The following is a 10,421-nucleotide window of genomic DNA, read 5'->3' on the forward strand; positions in this document are numbered from 1 at the left end:
GGGAGTTCGAGGCCAGCCTGGTCTACAAGAGCTAGTTCCGGGACAGGCACCAAAGCTACAGAGAAACCCTGTCTCGAAAAACCAAAAAAAATAAAAAATAAAAAAAAATACTTTATTGTCTGTTTTTTTTTATGTGTCCGTGTCCATGTGTGTGCACCATGTGTATGTGCAAGTGCCTGCGGAGGCCAGCAGAGGGCACCAGATCGCCTGCAACTGGGGCCAAAGGAAGTCATAAACTGTGCAGTGTTGAAAGAACTGAATAAATCCAGACACCCTCTAGCAGGAAAAAATAGAGCCAAAAATCTAAGCAGGGAGGGAAGAATCAGAAATCTAGGATTAGCCAGTTCAGTGACTGTGTTTCAGGAACTAGCTGAAAATAAAGTTAGATTGTAATCTTGAGAGTAATCTTGAGAAACAGGGAGTTGCCCCCTTGTGATCATCACTGGTATTTTCGGAATTTTCTATGATGCCCTCCTTACCCCCTTCGGATTACTGGGCTGTGGTTTCTTCCCTTAAAAACCCCTTCTCCCAGTTACTCGAGGTCAAACTCCTCGCCTGCAAGGGTTATGAGTTTCGGCCCCAGTGCACTGGTACCTGTCAATAAACCTCATGTGATTGCAGCAAGGACGGTCTCTCGTGAGTTACTGGGGGCAGGGAGGGGTGTGTTATCCCAAGACTTGAGTGAGAGTCTCCACACCGGGGGTCTTTTAGTGTGTGTACTAGGAACCGAACCCAGGTCCTCTGTGAGACCAAAAAGGGCTTTAGCAACACATAATCTCCTTGGCCTCATCCCATTATTTAAGAAGAATATTTATTTGTATTTTTGGGTATGTGGGGGACACACCAGGTGTGCATGTACCCATGAACACAGAAGAGGGTGTCACATCCCCTAGAGCTACAGTTACAGGGAATTGTGAGCCACCTGATGTGGGTGCTGGGAACTGAACTTGGGTCCTCTGGAAAGGTAGCAGGTGCTCTTACCCAGGGAGCCATCTCTCCAGGCCGCCTACCTCATCACTTTCATAGTCTTAGCTAAACTTTTTTGTCTCTAAGTTTTAGGTAGAAAAGAGACAAAAGCCATCCGGGTGGGAGGCACATTTCTCTAAGTTAAATAGAAACTCAGAGGCTGTCGAGGGAAGAACCACAATGAAATCTTGGATTGTCGATGATTTCAGAGTGGTGTTGTGTCGCGCTCCACTGGCTCAGTCACCCAGCAAGCAGCCTGGAAATTATCAGTCACTCGCAGGGACTCAAAACGTCTTCCTAAAGTGCCTTCCTGGAGCAAGCCGAACGAGGCCACTGTCACAGCCGTAACCAGTATACGTGACTACAGCAACAGAAGTGGGAAAAGTCATTGGGAGTTTCTGTCAGGTGTGGCCCGGATGTCACAGCCCGTGATGTGCTATGTCACAACCTGCACACCTGCAGATCTGGCAAGGATAAGCTAGAAAGCTTGAGAAGAGCCAAGCCAGGTCCAGTGGCACACACTTGTAATTCAAGCCCTTGAAAGCTGAGGCCAGAGGATCACTGAGACTTCAAAGCCAGCCTGAGCCAGCTGGTAGGCCCTCCTCTCAAAACACCAAGGGCTGAGGCTGTGCATCAGTAGTGGAGCACTGGCCTGGAGTCCAGAGTGAGACGCTGGTGTTCAGCAAAAGAACTCTTGCTAGAATTCAGCAGCCAGGGACTGGGATCATGACTTAGAGCATTGGCTAGAATCCCCCAGTGAGGGGCTGGGCTGTGGCTCAGTGGTAGAGCCTCTGCCTAACATATAAGTCTTAATTCCAACACCCAATATCTCCCCTGCACCCCATACAAGTGATGTTTTTACCTCCATATTGTTAGAGGTAGACAGGCATGACTCCATTTTGTACCTGCAGCTTTTGCAGTGGCCTGAAAGTCTGGCTGAGCCTCTAGCTACTGCTGGAGGTAAGTGTGACAGAGTTTAGAGAGCTGGGTGGTAGCACTTTCATTCTTTCCTTTCTTACCTTGGAAGGAGATGACAAAGGCCCAGAAATTCCAAAACTGAGTGCGGTGGATCAAAAGCAGTGCTGTGTTTTCTGAGATTGGGTCTGGCTACGCAGTCCAGGCTGGCCTAGAACTTCCCATCCTTCTACAGACCTCGGCTTCCAGAATGCTGGCATTGCATGGGGCTCCACCAGGCCCAGGAAAGACCTTCTACCTTATAGCTGCCCTGTGCCCAGGTGGGAAGGAAGCCCAAAGCGTCACGTGAGTTTCAGAGGAGCTGTTTCCATTACTTCCTCCTCAGACTAAAAAAGAAACTCAGAGACGAGGTTTGGAACAGATGGGTTTTGCTTGGAAGAAAACCACATGCAAGATGCATACACCACGGTGCTGCTCACATCCAGGGAGTCCTCAGCATGGTTCACTCTGTTTCCAAGGAGCAAAGCTGCCGAGGGCAAAAAGGTCCTGTGCACACAGATAGGCACTGGAGAAGCCAGGAAGAGTGGAAACGCGGAGCCAATTCCTCTCTCCAAATGGAGAAGGTATTTGGCTGTTTTCCTGGAATGAAGTTCACAACTTGGTAAACTTTTGCTGCCTGTTGAGTCAGGCTCCACCTGTATTTCCCAGGATTTATGTTTTGCCTATCCCAGACATGCCCTAAGACTTTGAGCAGTGCTAAAGCTCGTCCTTGTGAGAGATGCCATTTGTACTTTTGTACTTTTCAGTGCCCCAATGACTTCGATGCTATCTTAGGGTCAGATCAATCCTGACACCCGCAGGCGTTCTCTTTACCTTGGTCATTCTCCCTAGACCTTTAACTTGAGCACTGTTCTGTAGGAACCAGCCATGATACGCTAAATAGAAAAGACCACCCAAAGGAAATGCCTAACGTTCCAACCACTGTAGATAGGATCACCTGCCAGCACACACTCACCAGGACACCCCTAGACAAATGTCAGCCAATCAGGGGTCCTAAGCCTTAGAAATCCCTCACCCCCAACTTTACTACTATAAAAACCAAACCCAAACGAAGTCAAGGCCCCCCGAATAATCCAAAAAAATGGAACTGCCGAAAAAACCAAGTTGCAAAACTAAAATAAAAAAAAGCCCCTTGGCTTTAAAAAACGGAACCAAGGCCCCTGGTGGGTTTTGGGGGACCTCGCAGATCTGGGCATAACAGTTTCTAAGTCAGCAAGAAGCCATCTTAAGGATGACTTTGTAAAGCGCTTCCACAGAAACATGTCTTCAGCTCTGTAGTACTCACGGGGCTGAGTTAATTGCTATCTGAAAGCTTCTTTTCCCAACATTGTGTTTAGTGTGGCAAAAATAAATGAGTCTTGGCCCAGTACCAGTCATCTAAATTGGGCTGAGCTGGTCTTCATTCTTCCCTCATCTGATTGTTTCTCCCTAGGGGCTGAAAAGGCTGAGGACCTCTGTGCAAAGCCTTTGGTGAGGTTGCATGGACTGGAGGAGGAGGGGCCAAGCACCAGCCCGCCGGCTGCGGCCACAGTCCCACTCTCTGCCGCAGCTGTGCGGTTTACATTAGCTGAATGTAAACACACTCGCAATTAGAGGGGGAAGGATGGATTTCTAGTTTATGTTTATGGGTGCTTTGCCTACACACGTGTCCACGAGTCATGGGTGCCTGCAGAGCTCAGAAGAGGGCCTCAGGCCTTCAGATTGCCTAGAACTGGGGTCGTGGATAGTCGTGGGTGCTGGGAATCAAATCCAGGGCCTCTGAAAGTGCAGCCAGTGATCTGGACTACTGAGCCATCTCTCCAGCCCTCTGAACTAAAAAACAGAACAAATAAACATGCAGAAACCACCTTGAATGTGCATTAGAGACCATCTGGTCAGAGACAGCTGTGAAATTATAACCTGTGTAAAAGCCACCTTCGCTCTCCGCTGTCACCGGAACCAGAGCATGGCACTTGAAAAGGCAGAAAGTGTCTCCATAATGTGGCTTTTACAATGATTGTGGTCTGGAGTCTGAGGGGCCAGGGAGACAGTCTCCACGTGAAAACTCACTTCGGTAGTTCTGAAAAGCAGCATGGAGCTAGGCAATGGGTCAGGTAAAATTAGATGCCCGGCCCTTCACCCTTCCATGTTTTGTTTCGTCGGAGAACGCACTTTGCCTGTGTTCATCTCTAACATTCTAAGGCGTCTTAGACTTCATTGTTTTAGAGCAATTTCAGGTTTGTGCTAAGTTCCCACCTACCCCTGCTGCCATACCAGTAACTGTCCCCATTATTGATACGTCTCACTAGGATGCTGCATTTGGTGCTGTTGGGCCCATCATTATCGAAAAGGCCATAGCTAATCAGGGTTCACTCCCCCTCATCAATTCTAGGGATTGAATCTACGGATAACCAAGTCACGCCCCCAGCCCCTCACTGGAGGATTCTAGGCAGGGGCTCTATCACTGAGCCACACCCAAGCCTCACTGGGGGATTCTAGGCAGGAGCTCTAGAGGAACCCAACTCAGAGTTGTCCTCTGGCCTCTGCATGCTTAAGATAGAATATTCTCTCTAAGAACACGAGTTTTGTCTTATTTTACACACACTCAGAAGTAGTCCAGGCTGGACCAACTTTCCTGTTCTTCCACCCAAACATAATAATATCTGACTAGATTTGGTGGTTGGGGGAGGGGAGAACTCATCCCATTCTTCAGAGGGGCTTTCATGGAGCTGGACAGAGGTGGAATTCCAAAACAGCGAGGTTTCGAGATGGGTGCACAGGCATCGTACATGCAGGTAAAGAAGCCCGGCTGCCAAATGCATCATTAGAAAAGGAAAGTGTGTATAGTCCAGGCCAAGTGGAGTCCTACGTTGCTAAGCTATTCCCTACGCTTGCCTACCTTAGTTTGACTTGATGATGGTAGGAAAGGAATATGCATTTAGTAGAAGTCAGATTTGGATTAAATTTTTTGTTGTTGTTCTCTTTGACAAGGTCTTAGTATGTAGCTTTGGCTGGCCTGAAACTCAGAGATCCACCTGTCTCTCAAGTGCTAGGATTAAAGGCCTGTGTGTATGCTACCATGACCAGTCCATACTTAGAATGGTTATTTTTTTTATTATTTCCTGGGTCACAGTGTAAAAAATATCAAACATGAGTCTTTTCTATTAAGTACTATGAAACTTGTGTTTAGGATATGGAATTTAAAATTGTGCCCCCAATACCTTGTAAGACTTCTATGCTAATATCTTAATTCTACACAAAAGCTAGCTCACGGCTGCATTCCAGGAATCTGGTGGTCAGGACCACCTTTTCCTGTGATCCCTTTCCCTGGTCTTCTGCTCACCAATTCTTTTCAGACTACTCAACCGAACGAAGACTGTGAGTGAGACTCAGCCAATGGGAAAAAGACACAGCCACTCCCCGAATTACAACAAAAACCAAAGGGACTTCCTGTTTCTGTGTCGACCTTCGGAGCATGCTCTCTTGATCAAGAGTAAACTTTGCTTGTCCAGTTACTTCAGCTGGAGCTGTGCTTTCTTATTTTGTGACCCCAAACTTACTTCTAACAACTGGAGATCAATCCCCTCTCCTCATGCTGGGTGGTGGGTGAAGAAACCTAACTTAGCATCAGTGCAGCCATGACAGGCTGCAGACTAGCAATACTGGGACTTGACCTCACCCTTACAATAACCAGGAAAAGCTACAAACTGCACCCTGAGGGGGACCAATCAGAATTGAGATGAGCAAGCACTAGATGCTCCAGAATATCAAGAACAGCTTCCCTAACTTGTACATAGGTTGCCAATTTCCTTACAGCAATGCCAGCACCAATCCCTGTTTGACAAGACTCCTGCTACCCCGCTCCTGCCCAGTCAGGAATCCGGATTTTCCCTACGGCACATCCCCCATCCTTTGCTCCTTAAAAGCCCTGCCACAGCTGAGCTCAGTGCTCCCCCTGACCAGCTGAGCTCAGTGATCTCCCTGACCCAGCCACTGTGTTGGAACAGAAGAACCCAAGCTCGAGCTAGCAATAAGGGCTCTTTGCTTTGGTGTACAAACTCTGACTCCTGGTGGTCTCTGGGGCGCTCACAACACAGGCACAATGGTGGGAACTTCGTGTCCTGGTTGAAATGACTTGATATGTTTTTGAGACAGGCTCTCATGTAGTGCAGGCTGGCCCCAATCTCTCAAGGATGACCTTGGCTCTCATTTTCCTGTTTCTAAACACGGGGATTATGTCCCAGGTTTTTTCCCTCTGCAGTGTTCGGACCCCTTGCAGATCCCACCTTACCTGGGTGCTGCCTCAACCACACTCTCCAAAACACACACTCTTCAAATACTGTGATGAGGCTGATCTAAAACATAATTCAAAATGCATTGAGTTTAATGGACTGGACGTCACAATATAGTGAAACCTTCCCTATGCTGTTAAGTACAGTTATCTCCTGTACAGACGCAGACCTGATCACTGTTACCCAGGTGTGTAAGGGCCAAAATAGCCCCCCAATGACAGTGCTGGTGACAATATCCTAAACAGAAGGGCTTTGACCAGGTAAACAGAAGGACTGCTATTGGGTAAAGAGAAGCCTAAAGGTGGGCTTGTTTAACAGGAACCTCCCTTACTCTGCCCTCCAAGGTCTGCCTGTGGCTAGGGCATCTGGCTCCGGGTCAGTCCTGAGAGACCTGGACCCACTCAGAGATTCCACCCTGCGGTCATATAGAATCCGCTTGCTTTTCACCTCTGCCCACACCCAGCCTGGGAGGGAAACAGCCTTGGCAGCTTGATCTCCAGTAAACGACCCTGGGATGATCTGGTTTGGTGGATTCACTGTGGCTCCTCTTACAAGGGGCAGGCTAGTTTGTAAAGCCCCTTCATTTGGTTAATCTTTTGCCATTCTGAAGCTACAATAGCTTGGCTTCCAGAACTAAGGTAACTCATGTTTCCAGATTCTGATGAACCCACTCTCATAGCTGATATAGACAGCCTGACTGACAATCTGGACTGTGGGTACTCATCAGTTACATGGTCTAGAACCTCCCCTTTCCTGTGAAGCCCCTAAGAAGGAACCCAAACTTAGCCACATTGACCTGAGCTGTCCTGAGAGCCCCCATCAGGCTGTTGTCTGTCTGTGGCATTAACAACTTCTGTAATAAACCTGGGGTTGGAGAGATGGGTGAGAGGTTAAGGGCACTTGCTACTCTTCCAGAGTGTCTCCCAGATGTATCTAACTGCGGTTCTAGATCTGATGCCCTCTTCTGGTCTCTGCAGGTACTACACACACACGATACACAGTCATACACACAGACAAAACACTCATACACATAAAATTAAAAGAAAATGAATTCAAGGCCAGCCTGGTCTACATAGCAAGTTCCAGGACAGGCTTCAAAGCTATACAGGGAAACCCTGTTCTGAAAAACAAAACAAAACAAAAACAATAAATTAATAAATCTTGCTGGGCAGTGGTGGTGCACACCTTTAATCCCAGCACTCAGGAGGCAGAAGATCTTAATGAGTTTGAGGCTAGCCTGGTCTACAAAGTGAGTTCCGTGATAGCTAGGGCTATCATATAGAGAAACCCTATCTTGAAAAACAAACAAAACAAAAAACCCCAAACAACAACAAATAAATAAACAAATCTACCTAAAAAGAAAATTTGGGGTTGCAGAGATATATCCATGATTAAAACTGAGTGCTGTTCTTATAGAGGACCTGAATTCAGTTCCTAGCAGGAGGTAGAGGCAGGAGGATCAGAAGTTCAAGGTCATGGTTGGCTAGACAGAGGTTTGAAGCCAGGTAGGCTACGCAAGATCTTGCCTCAAAGACAAAACCAAGACCTGAAAGAAGCTGGGTTTGTGTGACCTATAATGCTACCATTTGGGAAACTCAGGAAGAAGGATTGTCATGAGTTCCAGGCCAGCCATACCATAGCAAGACTCTGTCTGATAAAAGGATCAAAATAATTGGCTGCCTATATGGTTCTGTGGGTAAAGATGCCGGCCACCAGGCCAGAGAGCCTGAGTTGGGTTCCTGGGGTGTACAGAGTGGGAAGAACTGGTTCCTTCAAGCTCCTCTGAGCTCTACGTGCTTGCTGCGGTGAACATGCACCTCCACCAAGCACAGAAAGCATGCGTGTTCATGGGCATGCACATGCACACATACACACCACACACACACATACACACCACACACACACTACACACGTACACACCACACACGTACACACCACACACGTACACACCACACACACACACACACACACACACACACACACACGCAGCAGAGGCAGGTGAACGCAGCTGAGGCCAGGCTGACCTACACAGTGAGTTCCAGGCTAGCTAGGGCTACATAGTGAGACCATGTCTCAAAACAGCAATAACAATAGAACAAAGCATAAAAAAAGACCACAACAAAGAAAAAGATATGAACCAGTTTAGGTAAAATAATCAATTTATTACAGTGCAGTTGGCAGACATATATTGCCAGTATATTATTCTCTGTTTGAGAAAATGATAAATAACTTTAAATATTACATAATTACAGAGGTCCCTGAGGATCAGGGCCGGGGCTCTAGGCCCTTCCTCATTGTTTGGGGACAATCTGTGGGCAGATACCCCCTTCAATGAGGAGATCTGGGTGTAGCCATGTGCGCTTGGGTTCACACGGGAGTTGGAATTTTGCTAGCCGTTAAGTTCAGACACGAGTGGAGGGCGTCAGTGAAGAGACAACGGAAGTCCCTGAGGCAGAAACAGGGGGACAAGGAGGCAATGCCGGGGATGCTTCTTGGTTGGTAGAATATACGCTTGGCTTGCACTAAGCCCCTGCTCGCCCCAGCACCGTACAAGCCTGGGAGGTCCCGGTGCATACCTGCACTCCCAGCGCTGAGTGACAAGGACAGGAGGCTAACGTCATCCTTGGTTTTCAGCTGGGATACCCGAGACCCTGCCTCAGAAAAAGGCTTGGGATCAGTACTGAAAACAGGGCAGCGAGAGACTGAACCGAAACAGAGCAGCTTGTGACCTCCTTGAGACGAGCATGCGCCCGGCACCCATGCTCTACAAGCAGCAGCAGTGGGCAGAGCTGATGGAGGACTCCAGTGTTCGAGACTCTGAGCGTGGCCAAGCAGGAGCCCCCACTGATCCCAGAGTGACATGTGCCAGGAAGGTTTGAGTGCTTGATTCGTGAAGGATTCCAGTCAGCAGCCCCAGCTCCTGGAAGGCACAGTCAGGCTGTCTTGTCAAAACGGTGGTGGCCTTTGACTAGGACTGACAGACTTGCACAATCACGCTGGAGTTGGTCACTCTGGCCCCATAGTGGCCAGCCCAGAACTGTGTGTCCTGGCCCCAGTGTTCGAAAGACACAAAACGGACACCCCTCCTGATGTTGGAGAAAACATGGCTGACCTGGAGGCAGAAGGAGACAGTCAGTCTGTGTCACAGTTCTCCTGGCCACAGCGCTTTCCCAGATGGCGGCCATGTCACTGCCTAGTCCTCTTCTGAAATCTTGCCATGCTCTCATTAACAGGTGTACTCTAAGGGTAGGTGTGTGACAAGCCCCTGTCATCATGGGTGACTGAGGCAGGAGGATGGAAAGTTAGAGGATGGCCTAGGCTGCACAGTGGGGTCCAGGACAGTTGGGTTATATAGCAAGAAACTGTAGCAAAAAGAAACAAACAAAAACCCAACCAAAGAAAAGAGGTTTTATCAGCAAGAATGTGGCAGAAATTCTAGATGTGGCTGTGCACATCTGCCATTATTCCTAGCATTTGGGAGACGGAAGGAGCGCAAGGCTAGCCTCAGCTACATAGTGCCTTTGAGGCCAGCCTGGGCTACATAAGGCCATGTCTCAAAAAGAGAGTTACAGAAGCGACCTTGAGTGGGCTTATTGAGTGACCTCCCAAACTAGATCAGAATAGGCCAAGTGCCTGAAGCTTATGTCTCCTGGCTCCCTAACCGCCATAGAAGAAGTCTGCCTGCCCTGGTGCAGCCATGATGTGAGGAGTCTCAGTGTAGACTGGCCCAGAGATCTCACGGAGGGGATTCTTCACATCATGGCTGCCCCAGGCCTGCAGACTGCCACCAGCCGGCTCTTCAGCTCCTGTCACGGTCTGAGAGCTATTGTTGGGCCAAGAGACACTTCAGCCAGACCTGCCCAGCCCAGCTTTCTCCACGTCCTGCCAGGGCAGGGCTAGGGAAATGGTTCTGTTGATAAAGGGCCTGGCACACAAGCATAAGGGATCTGAGTTCAGATCCCCAGCACCCACGTCCATGCTGGCTGTGCTGCCATATCTCTGATTCTAGTGCCGGGGGCAGACAGGCGGCTCCAGCTTGTCAGCCAGTCAGCTAGCCAATCAATGAACTCCTCGTTCAGTGAGTGATAACCGTCTCAAAAACTAAGGTGGAAGATTCTAGAAAGACATATGGCATCCATCTCTCTGCCTTCCACATATCAAGGACACAGACAGGCATAGCCCCCCATACACACACATGCTCTGCTTCTC

The sequence above is a fragment of the Microtus ochrogaster genome, unplaced genomic scaffold (genome assembly GCF_000317375.1).
Source record: "Microtus ochrogaster isolate Prairie Vole_2 unplaced genomic scaffold, MicOch1.0 UNK103, whole genome shotgun sequence".
Lineage (NCBI taxonomy): Eukaryota > Metazoa > Chordata > Mammalia > Rodentia > Cricetidae > Microtus > Microtus ochrogaster.